The 25,223-nt window shown below is 50.3% G+C and overlaps 1 protein-coding gene across 18 annotated transcripts in view; it reads left to right on the plus strand.

Annotated features, from left to right (window-relative positions):
* The window catches only part of RBFOX1 (RNA binding fox-1 homolog 1), a 1,935,778-nt gene that overhangs the window by 1,582,676 nt on the left and 327,879 nt on the right, over window positions 1-25,223 (plus strand). The window lies entirely within an intron of this gene.

The following is a 25,223-nucleotide window of genomic DNA, read 5'->3' on the forward strand; positions in this document are numbered from 1 at the left end:
GATGCTAAGCCTTAGCTGAATTGAATCTAATTATTAATACGAGTTGATCTTTTGCCTCCTATATGCACTTCTTTCACGGTATTTATTAATCAATTTGAACAGCGTTACCTAACAAGTAGCACACTACAGCTACTCAGTGTTCTCACAGCTTCTTTGTGCAGCATTCCTTTTAAATCCATTGCTCTTTCTCCCTTCGAGATTGTTAAATCGGCTTGCCCATTTTTAGGCGCAACTTGGGAAAGAGGACGGTGCCTTTGAGCGGGAGGTCATTCTTGCCACGAAAAGGACAAGGACCTGGGATAAAAACACAGGGCTTCCTGGCGTCTGCCAAGCGGTCTCTTCCAGGAGGGAAAGCACCCCCGGGCTGGAGAGGGGAGGCCTCAGAGGGAATGTGGGCAGCCACAGCAAATATTTAGAAGTGACTAAACCAGCGTCGCGGTCCCCTGTGAAACCAGACGGAGGTGGGCTTCGACATGTGCCCTGGCCCTCGCCTCCCTCGTGAAGGAGCCTGTCCTGCTGTGAGTGGAAGCTGCTGCGATAAGCTGGTGCTGTGACACCGTGTCAGAATGCGGTGTGCCTGTGTGCGTGTCTGCGTGTTTTCTGAGTTTTACTAAATGCCTGAGGTACAGGGCAAGCAGACGTTTATTTTGGCCTGTCTCGTTGAGAATCAGCTTTTCTCTCTGCACCTCCCACCCTTCCTAAAGGTGCACGGTGGGGATTGGAGAGCCATACCTTCGGGCCAGGGCTTCTAGCCACCGCTGTCATCACAGTTTCTATAGGAGCCTCATGTCCTTGCTTTTTTGATTCAGCAGCCCGGGCAACTGGCTGATTTAGGGCGTGAAACAGTTCCCTTCAATCCCCAGAAAACGCTTACCGAGGCCACCGACACATCTTCTATCTATACGTGGCCGCCGTGTTTTCTGTCTACTGTGAATCTGTAGCTGTTACTGTATCTTTATTTCAGTTTGATGACCTGTACTCTCAGAACAAGTTGATCACATGCATGAATCAGGCAGCAGAATCTATGATCAATGACATCTTTATCGGAAACCTTTTATCTTATTATTATTTACAAATAAACCTATTTCAGAGGTGTTTGTCATTCAGATCGCCAATTACAGGAGATAATCATTAAGACACAGCTGCCTGATTTTGGAGCTTTTATTGTTTTGTTTTACAAAAACCACAAACTCCCATCAGGGGCCCCCAAGTCTTCAGTGAAATATAATTTCCTGGCATAAAGTTTCAAACGGTGCTCGATTTTCATCCGATATCTAAAGAAAATCACCTCATCATTTGCTTTCTTTGCCTCAGCCCTGATATCCACCCTTTCTTCTTATAGCCTCCCAGATTTGTTCCTAAGACAACCCATAAAAAAAAAATCGATTGGGATATCTCAGCATCCGAGCCTCCTCCGAGCGACCACGTGAAAGCAACAGAACCCTTTTGCCACAAAGAACTTAGCCCAACTTGGGTGTTTCAGTTATTTGTCTTAACCCATTTTATGTATTTATACGCCAGTCACTCCCCCTTAGATACGTATTTGACTACAGTTATAAATCTTTTATTTCCTCTATTTCTTTTTAACATTGGAGGTGCTGCTACAGTTTGGGAGGGCAAAGTGTTACAAAGTTGCAGAACTCTTTTGGCGCCTGGGTACCGAATCTAATGATGTCATCCTGTGCGTATGTACACGTGTGCGTACACACACATCTGTGCCCCTCTGGGACGCAGCGTGTGCCTCTGAGAATGCTCAGATGGAAGGCACAGGCGAGCATCGGGGCCGCTGGCTTCCTTCTTGCTGCCCAGGTCCTGCTCCGGTTTCCATTCTTAACACAGGGCAGAGGTTTTACTTGTGTCTTCTTTGCTGAGAAATCTTCTTCTCGGGTCAGGTTCAAACTCGCCTGTCCCCGGACTCTCCCCGGAGTTTCAGAGCAGGTGCCCACGTAAACATTTTTTGTTTCGAGGGGAAATTCTGAATACAGATTCCAGATCTGGGGCTTTGCAATGAGTGGATTCAAAACAGAATATGTTTTATTTTTCTCACAGAGAAAAATAGGAAACAATCCTCCTAACCCCCCCCCCCCCCACATACACAACACAGAAGTCTAGAGATGCCTGACACACATCTGAGTCACAGGGAGCACACCGAGGAGCACCCACCACGTGGAAGGTCATGGGGAGGCTACGGACAGAGCAGTCGAGGCTTGTTTTCCGATGCACATGTCTCGTCAGGTTTCCCCAGAGCTGGGGGTCACGCTGGTGTCTAACCCCCCAAAAGAGCATGACTAGCACATTCACTGATCCCCTGACCCCCACCAGTGCTCCCAGCACCCTCCTAATGAAGCTTTTCTTCTGCTGAATCCTACTCACCCAGAATCTTTTTATCAGCCTGAATTTAAATACAAGCCAAATGCTTAAAATCCACATTAAAGGGGGGGGCGGGGGGGAAGGGGCCTGCAAAGTGGGCCGTGCCACTGTCGATATCCGAAGATCGGTAATTTTCCCCACTTAATGATGATCCATGTGGTTTGTTTTAAATAGTGAAGTGGTTTGTACAAAGGGTAATTCCTGGTAAATGAAGCCATTGCTCACCGTGGACATCTTCAGATCGAAAGCAATTGAACTGAAACCTGCATATCAAACCCTTTCTGTCTTTAATTAGAAAGTGGTGCTCGGTACCGAGTCACTGGGAAGATGGGCTCTCTTAGGGAGATGGTAGGAGGAGGTCATCCCCACACACCCCACCCCGCCCGCCCCGCAAGGTATAAATGTGGGAACCGTTCGGTAGGCCGTAATAATTATGGCTGTGTGGACAAGTTCAATTCTCCTTCCAGTTACTTACCCTGTGCTGCTCAGTCTGATGATTTATAGGGGACCCAGTGGCATTTTATCACCTTCTTTCTTCTTGGCTTAATCCCATGCTGATTTATTAGATTGTGCTGTGGATTGGGGGTAGTCAATAGTGTCAATAAGGCAGAAAAGAATTAGAATAGATTATCTTCATGTCTGAATTGTTTAAGGAATGTAAGTGGCTGGAATGAGCACATCCCCAGGCCCGGGTGACTGTCTGATAGAACATGGGTCCCTCGGTCTCTTTCTAGAGAGATCCTATGTTATAAATGGGTTAATTAACCAGTGGTCCTGGTTGCTCTGGTTTTTCCAGTTCAGGGGAGAAGGCATGAGCGCTGGGCTCTCCTTGTCAGACAAGGCCCGTGTCTCAGGTGGGCTGGGTTCCCCTGTGACTCCCCACTTCAGGAACCTATGGAGGGGGGTGGGTATTGACTGTCTGCTCACTTGGGTTGCCTTTGCCTTAAGATTATTTATTTATTTTTTAACCTTGATCTGAGGATTTTTATTTTCTTTTATTTATTTTAGAGAGAGAGGAAGGGAGAGAGAGAAGGAGAGAAACATCTATGTGAGAGAAAAACATCAATCGGTTGCCTCCTGTGATTGACCCAACAGGGATCGAACCCACAACCCTGGTATGAGCCCTGGCCGGAATCGAACCCTCAACCCTTTGGTGCATGGGTTGATGCTCCAATCAACTAAGCCACCCTGTCAGAGCTGCCTTAAGATTATTGAATCGTAAACACCTGTTAGTCCCCAGACAGAGTCCCGGGCCATCCGGCCTCTCTGCCTGCCGTTCGCGGCAGTGTCCGTGGGAGAACACACTGGGGCCGGGGCCGCTCTGCCTTTGCCCGAGTGGCGAAAGCCCTTGCTATCAGCGCGCACACCCGTCGCCATCTGTTTTCCTTGCAGCTGGCCCTTGAGTAATTGTCCAGTAGCTGATGGACTGGGGGTAGACAATCGTTTTTAGGGTTTTCTGACTCATTTAACCAGGCTCTCTGGCCCCAAGAGGAAACATAATGCTTGTTTATTCATATGGGTATGAAAACAGTGTAGTTTGTCAGGCAAATAATAGTCTTCTGGAGGAGAGAGGAATCGCAGCGTTGTAAACAAAATCAGGTCGGTGCGTCTGTGCCCAAGGGGCTGGGAGATGCAGATGTCATCCAGGGAATGAGCCCGGCTGACAAAGTGTGGGTGCCATTGCCCCATCTGCAGAGACCTTTCTAATGGTCGGGGAGAGGTGTCCCAGGGCTCTGTTTAATTCAGTTAAGAACAGCAGAGGAAGTTCCATCCATCAATAAAGTTTCCTCTTTCCGGGAGCTGCCCCAGAGAACTTTGCAGGGCTGAGCGGTGGCCTGTGGCTGTCTGCATGGTGCGGTTTGTCCCATTGAGGGGCTGTGTCAAACGAGGTCAGGTCTCGGGCACAACAGCTCAGGAGGGCCCTGGCCCTGGCCCTTCAACCGTGCTGAATGCCAGTGAGCCGGGGAAATGAGCAGCGAGCCTGCAGGCTGCTCCTGCGGAAGGGAATGGGGGCAGAAGAGGCTCGCGGAAGGATCCCTGGTTCAACCTCTGGCTGAGGTTAGGAAAGAGCTTATGGGGTTGGAACTTCCTGGCAACTGAGAGCAATTGGGCAAAAGGGATCTTCATGCTCTTTCTGATCCTGACATACTGTGGCCCTGATTGATTGATGATTGATTGATCCTGGTTGAAAAAAAAAAGCAAAACGAAGGCTTTCTGTTGTCTAGGGTCTCACTTCCGATCCCTCTCTTGATTTGCATTTCTTGTATTTGTTAAGCACCGGGCAGTTTGCAGAGCACTTTTGCTGTGCTTTTTCTGACCTGCGAGACTATAAGCAATGTGATGGCATGGACTTCTTCATTCTGTCTTTTATTCTGCCCACAGTTGCTAGAGTAAGGTCTAATACGTAGCAGTCGTTCAAAAAAATGTAAGGCATGAGTGAAGGAACCTGAGAAGCAAGGGAGGCGGTGATTGCCACCCATTTTTACAGATTTTCATTGCGACACATTCTATCAGTTATTTCTTCCTTCCTTCGGCTGTGCAAAACATTGTTTCCAGGCTTTGGGGATATTGTAGCCAATCAGTTAGGAAAGGCCCCTGCCGCCGTGGAGCTGGCACTCCAGTCAAAGAACAGAGGATGCAGAAGCCAGTGAATTAAGGTGTTTTCAGGTTGGAGAGAGTGCGGCACAGGAATTAAACTGGCCGGTGGGATGAAGGATTAGTGGGTTGTTGGCGGCTGTTGGGCTTTATCTGGCGGGTGGGTCCGTGTGGGTCTCACTGATAGACTTTCTGACCTAAGGAAAGGGGAGCTTTAGGCGCCTGAAGAGTGGAGAGAGTTGTTTTGAGGATGGGGGAGGGACCCGCAGGTGCCTCATCTGCTCAGGAGAAGGGAGGCGCAGGGACACAGTGAGGGGTGGGATTGGCTGGCCTGTCAAGGGGCGGTACCAGGGATGCTCCCTGTTATCCTCTGGGGCCACACTGGAAACATGAAAAGATGGAAACAGATGCTCCTGGAACAAAGGAGAGGAGGCCACTCCTGAGCTGCGGAGAAAGCCATAGGCCGTTGCACATAGGTTTGGGGATCCGAGGTGGAGAGTTGATGGGAGCCTTAAGAAATACGATGATGTGGAGCACCGGGTCCTGCTGACATCTGCGGAAACTTCATCAGGGTGCTTATACGCTGGGCTTAGTGCTTTGAAAACAATGAGTGGAGTCCACGGATTCTGAAATTTCAGGCAGCCAAGCACCTCCTTCCTAATTCCTAATTTTTACCAGTTGACTCAGCATCCCGGTGGATATCTACTTAATACTTTTAGAATCAACTTATATTTTGAACTTAAAAGTAGATTTGCTCAAACCAAAGTAGATACATAGTCACAAAATCACAGCTTTGATATTATTTTTCCCAATACCCATGGAAAGGAAGACTCACCCACATGTCCATTCATTCCTTCCACATTTACTGAACTCCTATTGGGTGCCAGCTGCTCTTCCAGACGTTCTCAGCCAGCAACGGTGTCCATCCTCACCGAGGGGCTGTTAAGTCGTTCATCCCCGTGGTGGTACCACATGTTGGGAAACGCTGGCTGGGGTCCTTGGATTTCCTGGGAATCCCCTGGCGTGGAATCCTTCGAGCCCTCCCTGACCCGTTTTGCAAGGAGCAGGACTCTAGTTATATGCTTTGCGTCACCTCTTCTCCCCCCGGCGGAGCCGCAGCCAGGCCACACAGCAGAGGAAAACAGGCACGTGTTCAACGTCCACGGGCCGTGGGGGCTCTGAGGCAGTGAGGCTGGGCAGGGAGAGCTCTGGTTTCTAACACTGGGCCCGGCTCTAGGTGAGGAGCCGTCTCGCTCCGCTTTGCTCCTGTTCTGTATGTTGCGTTTAAACACACACAGAATCAAAATTAGGAACTGGAGCCAGAGTGGAACGCACTCGGAAGGTTAGTGCATGTTCCCAGGGAGATGTAATGACTTTTTTTTTTTTTTTCCCCATTGCAGCTACGGAACAACATACAGGCAGCTGTAGGATTTAAGTGCCTCAGATTTCCCAGTTCTGATGAGGAAATGCACAGAAGGTTTAGTCTTAATGAGACTTTTCTCTCTGGGCGTTTGATGTTGGCCCAGGCTTATCTCGAGGACTGGGTCCCCCCCCCATCAAAAGCAACAGCAAACAGCTCACTCTCCCCTTCGGTGGTTCTGCTCGCTGCCGCTCTGCCCGGGCACAGGCGGGCCCTGCTCTTACGCAAGGGCGAGGGCCGGGAGGTTGCCGCCCCCGGGATGAGTCTTTCCCTAGCAGCAGGCCGTATTGATACCTAACGCCAGCATGAGCAGCGAGGCCCACATTTTGCAGAATCCAGCTGTCCATCTCAAGGATCTTAGGAAATTCAGGTAAGAAGCCTACATCCTTTTAGAACCAGTTGGCATCAGCTCTGCCCCCATCACCTCCCCGCCCGGAGCCTGAAGCATAGTTGAACCAAAGATCGTTGTCTCCGGAGTCCTAGGCAGGACGGAAGTCATGAACCTAAGGCTTAATCCCAACTCCGTCCTTCTGACCCAACTAGATCTAGCGAGTGGTTTCACTTGATCTGGAGCTTTAATTCCTTTCTTTAGGAAAATAGGGTTAAGAATGACGATGCCATAGCCGTTCTTGGTAAGATCTGTACCATACAGTAGGAAACACTAACAGCGCCCAGGACACAGTGAGCAGCCAATAGACCTTTGTGAAGAAAAAGAGAAAGAAAGAAAGAAAGAAAGAAAGAAAGAAAGAAAGAAAGAAAGAAAGAAAGAAAGAAAGAAAGAAAGAAAGAAAGAAAGGGAGGGAGGGAGGGAGGGAGGGAGGGAGGGAGGGAGGAAGGAAGGAGAGAGAGAGAGAGAGAGAGAGAGAAAGAAAGAAAGAAAGAAAGAAAGAAAGAAAGAAAGAAAGAAAGAAAGAAAGAAAGAAAGAAAGAAAGAAAGAAAGAAAGGAAGGAAGAGAAAGAACATGATTTTTTATTTCTTCCAAATCCATGTGCTTTGTAGATGCCCCATGGCCTGCTTAGGACACAGACCCAGGGCACACGGGGTCTCTCCCAGGCCCTTGGTCCCTCCTACCTGCTCCAGGTTTCTTCTCTCTCCTCCTGTCAACTGTCAGTCCCGCCGGCGTGTTGGACTGTAATGTGGCTGCACATCTCAATTAATGCTGTGTGACAGGAGGAGGGAAAGTAAAAATTGTCTTGCTTTTGTCAGTAGCAAAGTTATTTACTTTCAAAAGCTGACAGAATCACACTGCAGGGGCTTCATTTATTTCCATTCAGAATGTCATTATTCTGTGATGCAGGGAACTTGGGCACAGGCTGAAGTCGATTCCCGCAAGCTCCAACCTTGCGGGTGCCTGCTAATGTGCAGAGTGTCACCTGGGAGAGTCCGGGGAGTTTTTCCTGGGGCTCGGGGTCGGGGGGGGGGCGTGCTTGCGTACTTGGCATGGACGCCGGGCAGGTGCCCCAGTTTCGGCACCGACTGTCGGGCGGACACCTGCGTTTTCGGGCCCTGGATCTGTCCTAAGAGAGGGAGCGTGTGTCCAGCTGCCGCTTGGTCGCTTGTCCTCTGTATTTCAAGGCTAAAGAACGGGGTGTGGACCTGAGAGTTTCACATCTCCCTTCGTCTGGGCCGCTCCTGGGATTTCTGGAAACACAGAAGCTGCCCCTGCACAGGAGTTTGCTTTGAATCTATGTATTGTCTCTACTTAAACTGGCCGACGATGCTCTCATCCAAATACTCTGCATAAATCTATGGAAATTCCCTCCCTCCCTCCCTCCCTCCCTCCCTCCCTCCCTCCCTCCCTCCCTCCCTCCCTCCCTCCCTCCCTTCCTTCCTTCCTTCCTTCCTTCCTTCCTTCCTTCCTTCCTTCCTTCCTTCCTTCCTTCCTCCCCCGCCCCCCCTTTTCTTAGTCTTTGCAAAAAGCCGTGAATCCCGGGAGCGGAGGAATTTTTCTGCGCGGCGCAGTGGCAGAGCATTCCACTAGGGGTCTCCATTCAGCACATGGGGCCCAGGATTCTTACAAACTCTCTTTTTTTTCTATTTTCTTTCCCTTTTTCTTTCGTTTTTTCCCCTCCAGTCTCCTTTGGGCTCCATTCAAAAAATGGACCTGCTCTGTAAGCAGTCGGAGACGCCCCCCGTAAGATCATTTAGGAAGCCAGGCTCAACAATGATGATGGTGATGATAAAATAATTAAAATCATGAAGGAATCCCTAACTTCTGTGGAGTGCTGTGTGACAAGTGCGCTGCGCTAGGAAGCACCTTCCCCTGGGTGACCTCACTTCATCCCCCACAAAAGGCCTCCCTCGGGGGGGTAGGCAGGATTCATTTCGTTTTCGGAGAGGCTGCTCCGAGGCAGGCGGGTGGAAGAGCCAGCGTCCAAAACCAGACGGTCTCGCTCCAGGGCCCGCGGCGCACGCACCGTCCCGCATGGGCCACTGGTTCTGCGGGATTCACCCAGGCCCCCGCCCGCTCACCGTTCTGGAAAAGCAGCTCCTCGTAACCGAGGGTCCTCATTTCTCTCTTCGTTCAAAGGCAAAACTTGTCAGAAAGGGAGAGAGTCAGTGGGGAGAGCTTTCAACTTTGAAGCGTTCTCGTGATTTTATTTTTAAGTCATTACGGTTTCTGTTGAATAAATTACAACAGGCAGCCAGGCTGTCAGGCCGGGACGTGGGGAAGGGGAGGAGAGCGGGGCTGATGGGAAGCGCAGCCGCTTGCTGGATGATGGACTGCGTTTCTCCGCAGCCAGCTCCAGCCCCCAGGTCCCCGCGGTGCTGAGGAGCTCTCCAACTAACGCAGGAAATGCAGTCGCTGCCCGGCTCCGTATTAATGATTTATACACCCTGCACCGCTGCTTTTGTTCGCTGGCGGGGCCTGGCCGTGTTCAGAAAGGAATTTCTGGGAGCGGGGTCCCGGGTTGCCATGCTGTTTTGCTCAGTGCAGTGCAGGCTGCTCCATAAATCAAAAGAATTTAGTGCCTTGCAACCTTCCCGAGCTTCTGAGATCCTGTATGTGCGTACATGCGTGTGTGCACGTGTGTGCGTGCGTGTGATTACATGTGTATGTGCATGTGCTGTGGATACGTGGTCATATGTGCGCATGTGTGTGTGCAGGTGTGTGCACCTGCATGTGTGTGTGTGCACATACATGTGTATGTGTTGTGCGTGGCCATGTGTGTGCATCCGTGTGTGTGCAGGTGCGTGTGCATGTGTGTGCACGTGCATGCGTGTGTGTGTGTGTCTAACCGGGTTCACCTAGGGACAGCTTCGCCGCCTTTCTGTAAGGAGTGAATGGAGGAGGGACGCGATCTGCCTGAGGTGTTTCAGGGCTGGTGGGTCTGTTTCCTGGCGGCATCAGGGCCCTAGTTGTTTCCCATTTGGTGTTTATGCTTTATGGTGTCTGTGAAAATGGGCTGACAGCATTTTATTCACATGAAGAGATGCAGATCACATCAGGGCCCCCCTTCCTCCCAAATCCTCAAAGTCCGCAGACTGGGAGACGGTGAGGGCACCCCAGGCAGTATCGCCGCCCCCCCCCAGTCACCAGGAGCATCACGTGCTCCAGACAATGGGATGTTTGAGGCTTTACAAAAGTCACTTATTTATGGAAAAATAATCCCATGAATGCCTCCTGTTTTGAAAACGAGCGAGGACATTGAATTTGGGGTCTAGGAAACTTTCTCCTGTCCAGGAGGCCATAGGAAGCTTTTTCTTCCTCGTTGGAAGGGGGCACGTAACACAATGAAATGATGTGTTTGGAACCCTCAGTCACCCTTTCAAGATATCTGCAGAGAAAAGCCCTGTTCTTTTAATTTTGATTTCTTTTTTCTTTTTTGGGTTACACTTGTGTTCTTTTAATTATGTCACGTGTTCATTTTGTGTGGCTCTATTTCTTCCCCTATAGCACTGAGAACCGAAAACTAACAGATCCCTGAGTAGGAGTTTGAGGGGAAAAACAGAATATTTAGAGAATTAGAATGATACTTTAAATATTCTACCCAGCAGGGCTTGTTTTAGGATAAGGTGAAATCTTCATTTTAGGAAATAGGCCCGACTTAAAGACTTGTAAGGCTTTTAGGAAATAAACATCTCAATTTTAGTACAATTCCTAAAAAAAAAGAAAAAAATTACAAGAATGGGCGAATGCGAAGAAAAATGAATGAAGCCCTAACCTCTCCCCTCCCAAACCAGGGCTTGCATTTCTTTGACAAATGTGAAAGTGTGGGCTAGCCGGGGTTTATGAACATTTATGCTCAGGAGAAAATTAAAAACGTTCTTTGAAGCCATCGAGGGCGACAGTGGTCATGAAATTGAAGCAAATACTCGATTGAAAAGGCCTCCTTTTTGTCTCCCTGAAAACCGGGGGAGGAAACGTACGCAATTACATGAGCAAACACTGAGGATCGCAAACGGTTTTCATCGCGGGAAATATGATCCGGCCTCTAGGACCGGAGAAAGCAGGTGTCCAGCGGGCGCAGGCGACCGACTCGCATGGCCCCGGTTCTCCTGTTTGCGTTTGTCCCCTGTTCCGTGAATCCGTGAGTGGCTCGCGGTCCTTAATTACGTCTACGAGGCAAGGCACGAGGCAGCCGTCAACATCTGCTCCATTGTTTGCTCGGTTTACATATAGCTTTGATGGCTTATTAAACAATCTATTCTTCAAACCGAAAACAGAGAAACCAGCCGAACCCATATGACGGCGTTTCTGTAAAGACCCATTATGCAATTAGCGCTGGGGATTTGTGCGAAGCCAGCGCTGCGCCCAAACAAACATCCCTTTATTCGGAGGGCGCGCCTTGACTTGGTGAAGAATATCAATTTCCCACGAAATAAAATCGCACGTCCTCCTTAATCATGTAGCACGCCAAGAACATGATGTGTTAATGTGAGGGATGGATCCTTCACTTCGTACATCAGAAAAAAAAGAGCAACTCTCCGCTCTCCAAAACAACAGTGCCTTCAGTTCAAGCCAGCGATGACTGTATTGCGTAAGACAACTGTCTGCGTACACGCGAGACAGATTCTGAGAGTTGATCTGAGAAGAGGAGATGCTCTGTTTCTAACCATTGGCAGAATGTCCCTCACACTTTATGATCTATTTATGAAAGGCCCGTCAAGTTGTCTAACGCAAAGCGAGTGACATCCGTAAGGACTGAATGGGACCTCGTTCCCTCCTGGAAGTAATTGGTTAATAATTGATTCACTCGCGTAGTCATTCAACAAATATTCATTTAGCCTGGGCTCTGCCTCGAGAGGTTGGGTTAGTCACTGAGGATACAGGGGCAGGGAAACCAGCTTCATTCTCCTTTATGGAGCTGAAGAGCTTGCGGGGCCCGGCTGGGTGTGGCTCAGCGGTTGAGTGTCGGCCTAGGATCCAGGCGATCGGGGTTTGATTCCCGGTCAGGGCACATGCCCAGGTTGCAGGCTCGATCAATGACTCTCTCATCATTGATGTTTCTCTTTCTCTCTCCCTCTCCTTTCCTCTCTCTGAAATCAATAAAGATATATTTAAAAAAAAAAAAAAAGAGTTTGCGGGGATGACCGGTAGTCAGGGAGCGAGCACCGTAGACACCTGGTTTGTAGGTTGTGGTAAAGAGAAGGGGTCCACAGAATAGAGTAAGGGTGGGCTCGGGAAAGAGGGGCGCTCTCTGAGGACGTGGCCTTGAAGCTGAGATGACGTTGGTGGGGGCTGGGGTCGGGAAGCCCATTTGCCCTGAGGCGGAGTCTATGGAAAGGCCGTCCTGTGCCCGGGTGATCTCAGGGGACTGAGAAAAGACCCGGGAGCTGGAGTAGAGAGAAGGAGGGGAAGGAGGCAGAGGGCCCAGAATCCACGGTTTCCGGAAGCATGGATATGGGGGGCAGGTTGGCCTTTAAAAGACCCGTTTGACTGTTCTGTGCAGAACAGACTAGGGGCGACTGGACTGAAGGCCGAGGCTCCGGGGGGGAGACCACAGCCATAACTCAGGGGTCAGGTGATGGCCACTGGAGCTAGGAGTTGACAGGGATGGACAGGAGGGAGGGTTTTGAAAAGCAATCCTGCTATTTGTGACACCTCTCCATCCCACAGAGGCAGTTCAAATGTAAACGGCTGGAAGGGGGCATAAAGGGCTTTGGTGAGGAGGGTAATGTCTCAGGGGGCACTGCCCCGGGCTGTGGGGCTTCATCAGAGAGAATTACAGGCCAGCTTTAGTATGTTTCAGGCCAGCGCCCCCTGGGTGTTATTTGGACAGGGCAGGGAAGCTCAGCGGCTGGTCTTGAGCATTGTTGGGTGCAGAGTCGCCACACAAAGCCATACCCCAACTTGGCAGGGCGATCTCTCGCGTCTTAGCAACTGGCTTCTAATACGGTGAGTGAGGAGAGGGGAGCAAACTTGGTGACATGTCCAGCGAGCAATGCCTCCATCGCCCACCTCTGGTCAAAGGAGCACAGGAGTTAAGTGCATTCTTGTCAGCGTTGGGAAAAACTGGCTTTGAGTCTTTAAAAATGCCACTAATCTTACAGATCTCTGACCAGCTATGTGGGCCTATCCCGTAAGCAACCTGAAGCCCAGTTTCTACACTTGTGAAATAGAGGTAATGGCAGGGTCAGGAACTGGGGTTGCTGATAGTATGGCATGAGGTTGTTTAGCCCCCAGCCTATCCCTCAACAGATGGAAAAGCCCAATAAATGTTTTTACTCTTGGTAGCGACGGTGGTGGTGATGGAGGTGGTGATGGTGATGATGGTGATGGTGGCGATGGTGATGGTGGTGGTGATGATGCGGATGGTGATGGTGATGATGGTGACGGTGGTGATGATGATGGTGATGGTGGTGGTGATGATGGGGATGGTGATGATGGGGATGGTGATGGTGATGATGGTGACGGTGGTGATGATGATGGTGATGGTGGTGATGATGATGGGGATGGTGATGGTGATGGTGGTGATGGTGGTGATGATGGGGATGGTGATGGTGATGATGGTGATGGTGGTGATGATGATGGTGATGGTGGTGGTGATGATGGGGATGGTGATGATGGTGATGGTGGTGATGGTGATGGTGGTGATGATGGGGATGGTGGCGATGGTGATGGTGGTGGTGATGATGCGGATGGTGATGGTGATGATGGTGACGGTGGTGGTGATGATGGGGATGGTGATGATGGGGATGGTGGTGATGATGATGGTGATGGTGGTGGTGATGATGGGGATGGTGATGATGGTGATGGTGGTGATGGTGATGGTGGTGATGATGGTGATGGTGGTGGTGATGGTGACGGTGGTGGTGATGATGGTGGAGGTGATGGTGGCGGTTGTGTTGATGGTGCTTTTGGAGGTGCTGGTGGTGCCACTGATGGTGTTATTGGTGGTGATGGTGATGGTGATGGAGGTCGTGATGGTGATGGTAGGTAGTATAGGGGTGGTGGTGATGTTTGGTGATGATTATGCTGTTGGTGGTGTTGGTGGTGGTTGTGGTATTAATGGAGGTGCCAGTGATGTAGATGGTGGAGGTGTGGTGGTGGTGATGTTTGGTGATGATGATGTTGTTGGTGGTGCTGGTTGGCGGTTGGTGGTGTTAATGGAGGTGCTGGTGAAGGTGGTGGTGGTGTGATGGTAAAGGTGGTGGAGGAGTGGTGGTGCTTAGTGACGATCGTGCTGTCTGGTGTTGATGGCGATGACGGTGATGCTGATTATAACCCAGCATAGCAGAGCAGTTTCACACATAGTACCTGGATTTAAATTTGGTTTAAATCTGCCACTTGCCATCCTGTGTGCCCATTGTCAAGTTACTTAAGCTTCCTTTGTTTCAGTTCTCTCACCTGTAAAATGGGAACGATGATATTTGTTGTCAGCCATTGTAACGACTGAATGAATTACCGTGTGTGAAAGAATAGTACGGCCTTTGTCCTAATAAACAAAGTCCACAGTGAACACAGAGAATGTCTGTTAAATAAAGTGGCGCCGAGTGTCCCTCGTGGCTTACGCCTGCTTCCTCTCGATGCTGCTTTTCACGGCGGGCATGAAGGCCGCCCCCCTTCCCTGCGCTGCAGACCCACCCCCACCTCTCCCGTGTTCGGAGCACAGCCGGGTGTGGCGAGCCGAGCCCTGGCAGAGCCCAATGTGAAAAAGACTCCCAGTAATTACAAAAATAACAACGAGGGCTGCTTGGCGAGGTGGGCAGAGGAGCACACCACTAGCCAGAATGATAAATAGCGCCTGCAAATGTTAGGTCCCGGTGGGAGTGTGGGAACATATGGGGATAAACGAAACTAAAAGTTGGGCATCATTGGTAAGTTTTAAGCAGTTAAGGGAGGCCATGGTAGTGCCAGGTTTTTCTTTTTTTATCCTAATTTTAAATCCTTCAGTTCTCTTTTGTCCCTTTGTTCTATTTTGGTCCTAAAAGGAGCGTTCATGTTTGAGGCCAGCCACCAGCCTCCAAGGCAGTGAGGCCTGGGTGGTAGTCCTAAAGCAAACAGCCCCCCTGGAATCTGTGAATTTCCACCCCGAGCTCCGCTCCACACGGGCGGGGGAGACGCAGAAGAACACAGTGACTATTTTAGGGAATGCGGACTTGTTGAGCTCCGATCTGCGCTAGGTGAGTGTGCAGGGAAACGAGTCCCTAAAACGCAACCAGCCCCGTAAGTTTATAAACATTTGTAGAGGAGCCAATGGCTCTCTCTGCCAAACATTCTTGAGAGCGAAGCGGACGGCCGTAGGTTGGTTCCAGGCCGGTGCTGCTGTGTCTGGGTCTGAATGCAGCTTAGAGGCTGTGCCGTCTGCGTTGGCTCTGAGTCAGTGGGATTTCTCTGAAAGGGTGGTTTAGGGCACTTGTTCACCACCCAGGCGGTTTTTCCCTCGAGTCGCCTGGAAGAGGTCTCCGCGTAACAGCGGGTTTATAAAGTGGGCGCCTGGGGGTTGGCACCAGCTCCTGAGGGGGTTTCCAAGATCCCTTCCTTAGCGGGTACCTCACCATCCTCGGTAACGCAAAGGGTGCAGAGGAAAGGAAATAGGGTTTGGAATCAGGCAGGCGTGGCTTTGGCTAAGGTCTGCCCCCTCAGCTAGCCAGGAATGATGCCAACTCTCTGAGTGGCACGTGGTCATCTGCGGAATGGGCTAGTACGAGCAGCAATATCGGAGAGTTGTTAAAAGAGTCAATGCGTTAGGCCTTAAAGAGCTCAGAATGGTATTGGACACGTATAATGCTCTATAACAGTGTTTGTTTAAAAAATAAGCGAAAAGTATGTTCGAGGACGTCCTTTTATGCCTGCGTGTATGTGTATCCACTCTTCTTACCATCACTAATGAATTAGTCCAGAATCTATTAATTGTAAGGGACAGAAACCCGACGCAAACCAGCTTAAACAAACATGAGGGTTTATTGATTCATAAAGCTGGGATGTCTGGGATCAACCAGGGGTGAATGAGCTGTTACTAAGAGGCTTGGCATTCGCGGAAATGGAGACGGTCATGCTAAGACACAGCCGCCTTGAACACAGCTCACGCACAGAAAGGTGGACTCAAGCCCAAGGACGATGGTAAGAGCGCTGCTACGTTATTTAGAGTGCTCCCCACAACAACGCTGTGACGAAAGTGTTATGACCTCCCAATATATAAGTGAGTTGAGATTTGGGGAGGTTAAGTAACTTGCCCAGAACAACAGAGCCAGAAATGATCCAAGCCAGAGTTTGCACCTTAGCTTAGTATGGCTTCAGTGTCTGAGTTCTTAGTCAATAGGATACATTGGCTAATATAATACATTTTATTATATACTATTATAATAAAAATTAAAATAAGCCTTTTTTTTTTTTAATTAGTCCATTGGAAACCAGCAGAACTATATTTTTGTAAAACATGCCTTTGGGAGCCAGATTCATCACTCACAAGCTCCGTGACCTTGGGCTAGTTACTTAACCTCTCTGTGCTTCAGGTTCCCTATCATTAAGACACAGATAATAACGGGACTTGCTTACAGGGTGGTGCTGAAGAGTAAATGAGTTAACACAGAAACAGGCCAGAAGGCTAAAAGGTGCCTGGCTAATAGTAAATGGTATCTATGGCCTGCTTTTTTAAAAAACAAAAAAACATTTAAAAATAGATTGTAATGGAAGAATCAGAAAGGAAATGAGGTCACTCCGGGTGGTTCCTCTTTTGATGTCCACAGAGCGTCCCAGAAGGGCGCTGCTAATCTGGGAAGTTGAAAGGCCCACCTGTCAGATGCTTGCTGCTGCCACCAGCTGCCTGACCGTGGCATCGTGGCGAAACCGTTTGCAGCGGCCGCCCCTTGGCTCGTCCCGTCAGACGCTCAGCTGCACAGCTTAGCACAGCTCGGCTCTGGGACCCTCCTGTCTCTGTCTTACCTGCAAGACCAGACTGCATGGGCTCTGAAGACCCAAGTATAGATCCCCCACCTCCGTTCTCCCCAGCGCTGTGTTTGGCGGGGGCCCTGCCACGCCTGACGCCCACTCTCTGGCCTGATGTTGGAGGCGAAGGCCTCAGCAGGGAGAAGCCAGACCCTGTCTGCGGACGGTTGCTGGCTACCGGACAAGGGGGCGAAGGGTGTGTGTTGGATTTCTTAGGGTCTGACTTGGTTGGAGGGTATGGAAAGTCTTAGCAGCTCCACAGATGACCTGACCTCCGCGCCTGCTTGGAAACCTCGCCCCTGTCGGGTTTGGGCGAGAGACCTTTTGGTGGCAGCTGCACCTTCTCAAGGCTGAGTGTAGGTAAGCGTGTGAGCACGAGTCCACGCGAGGGCCGGCGTCTGAAATGCTCACATGACCTGACTCACGGAATCCTGACCCTCTCCGTGCCTGTCCTCCCTAGAAGACGCAGCACATACTGGCCACGTGCTCCAAAACCTGACAGAGACTCAGAGCCCCCTCCAAGGCCCACAGGGGAATTTCAGAGGGTCCATCACAGACGATTTTGTGAGTTATGTGCAGTTTTCTGGGGCAAAATTCTCAGGATGGTCCACACATCAAATATAAGAATCACCACAGGACAGACCTTGATGTGAGAAATCGCCCCAGACAGCGCCGCCCTGGAGGTTGAGGTGGGGCTTCGGAATCACACAGAAAGCTCACAGGACAATCTCTTTAACACCCCCTTTTCTGGATCACCCCTCTGCTCTTTTCTCTTCCTGTGGTTACTCTTAGCTGGTTTTCCCATGTGACCAGCCCGTTTCCACGTGCCTTGGATCTCCTTTTGGTTGGCAGGGGCTCCTCACTTCCCAAAGATGCATCCGGGGTGGTGAAGGCCGGCCCCTCCCCAGGCCTTGAGGCCTTGTCTCACTGTGTTACTGGCTTTGTTTTTTGTTGTTTTGGTTTTTTTTGTCTTTCTTTGCCTCTAGTGGTTGAGACTGAGTGAGGGGTTGGGGGGTAGAGGAGGGCACTCAGCTTGAGCTTTGCCCAAGCCAGCATTCCTCAGAGTGTGCTAATGATTGCCACGTGCCCAGCAAGGACTTCTCATAGCGGTTAACAACCAGGGCTCTGCAGCCTCATTCAAGGGACAGCTTTGTCATTTGCTGGCTTTCGTTCTTGGCCAGGTAGCTTCACCTTTCAGCGTTCCTGTCCGTGACACAACGAACTGAACAGAATGTACTTCACAGGGATATAGAGAGGAGAAACGGAGGTAACGCTTGTGATGGAGTGAGAGCCGTGCCTGGCACAAGGCAAACACTGAATAGATGGTGGCGACTGTGGTGGTGATGGTGGTGGTGGTGATGACGATGATGAAGATTCTGATGGGGTAAAAGGAGTAGGAAAATAGGAACACGTGGGAGGGGTAAAGAACTTTGCACAAAAATTAACACACGCTTAATTCTCAATAGCCAGATATTCAAATAGATAGCAAGATGGATAGAGGATGGATGGATGGATGGATGGATGGATGGACAGGCGTCAGATAAGTCTGGGAAGGTCTGGGTCAAACAAGGTCAAACACGTTTCTATTTTTCTCTCCCAGGACTTCTCAGGGGCTTTACTATGCTGAGAGGTGTCATGAACCCCCAAGAGGGAGAGAGGGCAAGCTGAATCTCTCCCACTTCTTTGGCCACAGGATTCTTTTCACAGTGAAGCACCTCATGCAGCTTCTGATGTGCAGACCATGCTTTGGGGGATGCCCGTCTAGGTACTTAGTCTCTCAGGAAAACGATGCTCGTCGAGCTCAGGTGTTTGGGCCCGTTCACGGGGAGTAGGTTGTGCGACTTGGCCTGGTCTCCCTGTACCCAGCTCCTGCAGGGACCTGCAGCTCAAACAGCAGAAGACAGAAGGGAGGGTGCATAGCAAGATCTAGGGGAGCAACTGATCCTTCACACACACACCCCCCCCGGGAGACCCCAGGGAGGATTTGTTTGTCTCCAGCAAGGTCAACACATTCTCAAACCCAGTTGCCATTCATCCCCAGACAGGTCAGGGGTCGGTTCCTGAAGCAGTGTTGATCTCAGCAGAGATGATGTGCGGGGTTGATATTCTTAGATTTGCTCATTCAGCCGGCCCGTCTGGCTTTCTGAGGAGAATCAGGTCAAGAAGCGCTTAATGAACCAAGAGGAGCACAGAGCCGGCCCGACCACTGGGGCTCAAGTCTCCAACGGTCATCAGCGGCCTCCTCACTTATGAGAACTGCTGGAAATTTCTTTGTGCATCTTCATAGCCGTTTTCGGAGGTGGGACAATACTACTGGGTAGGGTGGCCCAGTGGCCCAGAATTTGGGGGTGACTCCTGATCCAAAGGCACTGTCTCCTTCATTCTCATAAACCCTCATTGGAATTAGGAATTCTCATATTTTAATTTCAATACCGTATCTTCCCTGTACAGAAGCCACACACAGGTCCTGGTGAAGCTCGGGCTCACGGCTTTTGTTTGGAACCAGGGAGCAGGAGGTGGGCTCTTACCCGGGAAGGCACAGCACGGGCACGTCATTGGCGAGACCTGCCTTATTTGACCCGGTAGCTGTCGAAGGGGGGAGGAGTCTTGACACCCCTGGTTTGGGAGAGGTCTGAAGTGAGCTGGTTCGGTCCTCCAGACCAGCTGCTGCGAATCCTGCCATGCCCACGACGACCATGAGCACCCATTTCCTGAGAGTCGGCCTCAGCCAAGCCAGCCCCTCAGCCAGCAGGTCTGCATGGCATTCTTCTTCTAATCTCTGGGCCGGGAGGCAGGGTTACTAATAACGTTGTCATTTTACAAACGTTAAATTTGAGGCTCAGAGAGGTTGAGTAACTTGCACGAGAACACACAGCTAGCCATCAGGTGGAGACTGGGATTTGGATATGGGCATTGTGAGCTCTTAACTACTAGGCTACGGGGCTTCTGCAAGGAGGGGACCAGGGGTGGAAAGTCATGTCACCGTGAGAACGAAAGCTCACGAGGTACCTCATAGTCTCGTAAGAGCTTTACATACGCCGACCCGTTTATACCTGTTAACTGCACCAGTCCATTAGAGGGGCTGGGGCCAGGGCTGCCCTTCCCGGGATGTGACTTGTCCTCTGCTGAGGACACACTTGGGAAGTAGCTGGCTGGTGGCCCAGTGCCTCACACCCACAGTCTGTGGGAGCTTTCGCTGTGGGAGGACCTGCCTCCCTGGTCATTGGCCGGGTGCTCTCTGGGATCACCTGTCAGTCCTGGGCTTCAGGGCCATGAGCGTTCCCCAGCATCTCAGGAAGTTTCTTTTTGAGGCCCAGGCCAGGTAAGGCCCTTCCGTGCTGGGTGCCGGTCTAGGTCAGGGGGCCTGTCCGGTGGTGAGTGGAGTTCATCTCTTTCGGTTCAAGGTGTGGCCCTAGAGCGGTCACCCGTCACGGCCTGGCAGAGACGAGGGGCAGGGAGGGGGCTCTTGGGAACGGACAGAGCACACGCACGTTCCTGTTTAACCTCGGACAGGCCGCTTACCCTGTCCGGACCTACATCTCGTCCCCCAGAGACCACAGGTGGTGCCCAAGCGCGCTCTCCGCACCTAGTCTACGCCCGGGCCTTGAGACCGACAGGAAAACAAAACGACCGCGGAGGCGGCGGGGGAGATGAGAGGGGCATGCCTGGCTGTGACTACCAGGCACGCATTTCCCGCCCTGGCACGAACCACCTCTGGTCTTCCAGGGCCTTAGACGAGTGGGTACTGAGTGCGGGGGGAGATGGCCCAGCCTGTGGCTGCCTGTTGAAGGGCGGGGGGGGGGGGGGGCGTCCAGGCAGCTGTCCTTGAGGGGGACAGAAAGACAGAAGCTCCCACAGGGACCTCCGTGCTGGCTACCGGTGGGGCATTCAGGGGACCAACAGACATCAGGGCAGGCACGACCAGAAACCCGTGTTAAAATGGGCCCATTAAAGACATTCTGAAGAAAAACTAAAAATAAAGTAGCACCTTGTGTCCCAAGCACATCCCGTGGTCTCACGGTGGCAGCACACCTGCGAGAAGGCCCAGGGGTCGCCCCGTTTTACCCCCGAGAAGACTAGGCTCCGGGCTGAGTGTCTCATCCTAGATCAGCCGCGCGAAGGCGGACAGAGCCCAGATCCCAACCCAGCCGCCCGGCTATGAACCTCAGGCTTTCTCGACGGTGCCAAGACGCACCTAGTGCTCTGGAAACGAAACTCCTAATGGCCCGGAGACCCTGCAGCCCTTCGCTGCACGCACCCTCTCCCGGAGCAGTCACATGCCCAGCCAGTCTCTCAGGAAAAGCTTCGGGAAAGTCTGTTTGTCTCGTCACCGGTGGTTTCAGTCACTCGGGCGGACAGGACCGAATGGCGTCTTTCCTTATTTGAGACAGTCTACCTTCTAGGTGGAGTCATCATACTTGAAAGAATTATTATCCAGTGCTAAATGGCTCCGGAACAAGGGCCAGGGTGCAGTTAGCTGGGCCTGGGGTGGTGCCGAAGGCCTTGCAGAAAGCGTGGCGTTTGATTTAACCCTGCAAGTTTGAATTAGAAGGATGGAGGGAAGGAGGGAAGGAGGGAAGGGTGGAGGGAAGGAGGGAGGCGAGTTCTGCATAGCAGGGGAGCTTGTACAACAACTTGGATTCTTAAAAGTATTTGGCAAAAGCAATTTACCAGGCGCGGTTTGCGGGAAGAATGACTTGTAGCAGGAAGAGCGGTGTGTGCTGGAGAATGAACCTGGAGAAGTGGGGCTGAGGAGTGTGGTAAAGGGCCTTGAATGTTGTCGGGGATTCTCTCACCCACCTTGGCCTGGGACCGGGCGGTGTGAGTCGTTAAGGCATCTGTACCCATCTGTAGTATCAGATGACCACTGTCAACATCCAAAAGATGACTGCAGTTAATAGGAGTGCAATGAATATTGTCGGAGAAACACTCTGCTTTGTGTTTTGTTTTAATGATCAACATAATGGCATCTTTTCAGGTAGCAGGAAAAAAATGGTGGAGACAGTCTCGGGGAGCCCGATTTTCCTCACCTGTGGGCAAGACAGATCCCTCCCGGACTGCAGGGGCTGTTGGTACCAGGAAAGGTGGCCCGGAGTTTCCAGATCTTCCAGCCTTTCAAGAGATAAAAACAGATCTAAATTTTATACGAGATGCCGCCATTTAAAAACGCCAGCTCTTCTTTATCCAGTGCAGACTCTTCCCATCATCATCACCCATAGACTGGATTTGGCCCAGGAACCTGCAGCTGGTCTGTCGGTCAGCAGAGCCCACAGGCAGGAATGGGTCTTCTCTGAGAGCTCCCCTCTCCCCGCCTCCGGCCACCGCGGGGTTCTGTCCCTTTTCCTACGTGGACGTTTAAACTAAGAAGGCAGTGTCATCGTGGAAGGTGGAGAAAGATGGGAGAATTTTATTTTATTTTTTTATTGGGAGAGGGGATGAGATTGAACTACCAAAGCCTGGTTAGAAAAGTAAGTAAATAAACCCCTGGATGAAAATCCCTCACACAGGGAAGATGGACAGAACTGGCACCGAGGGAGGGACAGGAAAGACAAGCGGCCAGAAAGAAGTAGAAGACAAGGAAAAGCCTGTGGCCTTGCCATTGGGCTACAGCCTGACTTCTGGAGATTTGGATAAAGTATGATGCTCTCAAGGAGGGGCCTGCAAAAGCCGTGGCCTGGGAGCCAAGCCGGCCTGTTGCCTGTTGTCGAATGACCCACAAGCTAACAGTGGTTTCTGCCCTTTTAGCTGGTTGACAGAAATGAAAAGAAGACTATGTCATGACAGGTCCAGATGATGGGAAATTCAGACTGAAGTGTTGGCTTACGGGCTGCCTGTGGCTACTTTCACGCAGCAGTGACAGAGTTTGGGGGAGGTGCGGCGGAGAGAACCCAGCCCCCAGCACCTGAAGGGTTTAGCATCGGCCCATCTCCCCTTTCCAGGGGAAGGTGGGCCACCCTGTTGGTGATGGACAGAGTAATAATAACGCATGGCCCTTGGATTAAAATCAGCCCTTTCCTGAGGCCTACCGAGGTTTCCCGGCCGTTACCAGAACCCCCTTCCTTGTTCTTTACCTTACTCTCTATTCTACCCTTTTTGTACATCCCTGAAATATGCCAGGATAAAGTCCAAAGCACAGAAAACGTGAAGGACGGTAGTTAGGACTGGAGGTGGTGAGGACAGGAAGACTAGGACACAAGTGTCCAGTCAGTAAAGGCCAACAGAATGGGCAGATCTGAACCTCTCATTTGTCTCTGAGCTTCCTGGCAGTCAAAGTAAAAAGGGTCACAAAACAATTAGCCCTTATTTTCAGAGGGAGGGGAAAGGATGCTCACTACTCAGGAGCAGCAGGAGTTTTTTGTATTGTGGAGTTCTTGAAAAGAACAAAGAACATTCCCTCTGCAAAGAATATGTGTATCTACTATGTATCTATACGTCGCATATACATACTTCTCACTTCTCTCTAGTTCTATATTTATATGTCCCATATATAATATGTTTCTCATTTCTGACTAAAATCATCAGGTTCTTTCATAAAAGCTCCATCTATAGTAATAAAGACAATGGTCATTTGTATCTGTGTAATTCTACCAAACACTGTGGCAATTTTGCTCACTGGCCCACCGTGGGAGAAGAGTAATTGGATATTGTTACCTCCGTTCTTTGCTCAGGAAAAGAAGAGTCTAAATGAATAAGTTTTTGGCCTTCTGACTGCATTAGGTTTCCTACCTCCTGCTCCAATGGTATTTCCACTTTATTGCATTGAAGAGACATTGCTCAATCTGACCCAGGCCTTAGCAAAGTAGCAGCTAGCTCTCCCCACCGGGAAGCTGTACCCTGTGGCCGCTGCCGTCCTAACCAGTAACTTCTCAGAAGAGCAGTGTTGAAAGTCAGAGTCAGGAGCTAAAGTTAGCAACAGTATCAGGCTGTTAGGCAAGAGGGGTCAACCTGCAGCTGTTCCTGGAGCTTTCCAATTGTAACGACGTGGCCACTTGGCTACAGGAGAATCCGTTACAGAGAGAAACCGTGTCAAGGTGGCCAAAACGCAGCCTTAAATAATTGAATTCTCTGCCAAATGCTGTCCACTGTCGTTATCTAAAAATGTAATTATGCAGCTAAATCAAGCAACTAAAATTAGTGTAGTGTAAAAACACCTCGGCTATCTAAAAGCGGAGGAATTGACATTTGGATTTAGAAAAAGCCAATAGTTGAATATGTTTTGCGGTGTCTGAAGCTCTTCCAGTTTGGACAAAAATCTATATCCTGTATCCTGCTTCGACTTAGTGGTGGGATGGAGCAGGCAGGTGTTTGGTTTGAAGGTGATTTTCAGAGATCCCTGGGCCTTGAGCGGAAGTGGGGCGGCCTCACTGTCAGTTTCACATCATTGCTCTCAGAACCGTGGAAGAACTCTACACGCACCCACCTGCTTTCCTGGGATGGAGGTTAGGAGAGTGACGCCCTGAATGTTATCCGTGCCTTCATCCTGAAGCCACAGACGTGGCAAGACCGTCAGGAGAACACGTGACAACTGGCTGAGAACTTCTTGTATTGCACACGCCCAGATGCCAAGGATTTTATCTGTCACACAACCCTCTGCGGCAAGGCCTACGACCTCAGTTTTCCCAATGAAGAAACTGAGGTTCAGAGACACTAAGTCAGTTGTTGAAGATCACACAGCTAATGTGGGGCACTCAAATCAGTACAGCTCCAATTCATGCAATCCCATAGGATTTTATCCATTGCCATGTAAGACATCCTAAACAGTCGTCGGGTGCTATCACACACTGGAAAGATTTCAAATATTGGCCCAAAGGTATTTCTCATCCATAGCTTTAGTGCACATTTGCTATGCCTTTAAACTCTGGGAACCGGGAGACATCTCTTATTAATATATTGCACATTAATATATAAAATTAAAAGCTCAAAGACAAAGAATATTTTTACAATACACACACACACACGCAACAGAGCATATGATGTTCCATTACAGAATGAAATACTGTAATGAATGTAGTGTCCTGGGTAGAAATTGTGTTTGCAACCCGGCACCGCCTCTCCCAAGTGCATAACCCTGAACAAACAGTTCGCCTGGCGTGAGCCTAGTTCCCCTTTGTTACCTGGAACTGACAACTGTACCCACTTCGGGGAGTTGTGAGAATTAAATTACATGACTCATGTAAATAATTACACTCCTTCTCTGTGCATAGCACACCCTGCAAATATTAGCTGGTAGTATCATATTATTTGCACAAATTGCCTCTTTAAAATTAAAACCAGAGAGAGAGAGAGCGAGAGAGCGTAAATAAACTAGCCTATCTTCTTGGTTTATTTTTGATTAGTACCAAAGCCGGGACACATGAACCTCCTCGAGTTTTAAGTGGCAACTGATAATCAGATCAATTTACATTTCTCAGTGTGTGTGTGTGTGTTTTTCTCTCTCTCTCCCTAAAAGTCCCACATGGACTCTGTCCCTTGTCTTTTGCCCAAATCCCTTAGGAATTACCCAA

This window comes from Miniopterus schreibersii (assembly GCF_964146895.1).
Source record: "Miniopterus schreibersii genome assembly, chromosome: 3".
In the NCBI taxonomy this organism is placed as follows: Eukaryota; Metazoa; Chordata; class Mammalia; order Chiroptera; family Miniopteridae; genus Miniopterus; species Miniopterus schreibersii.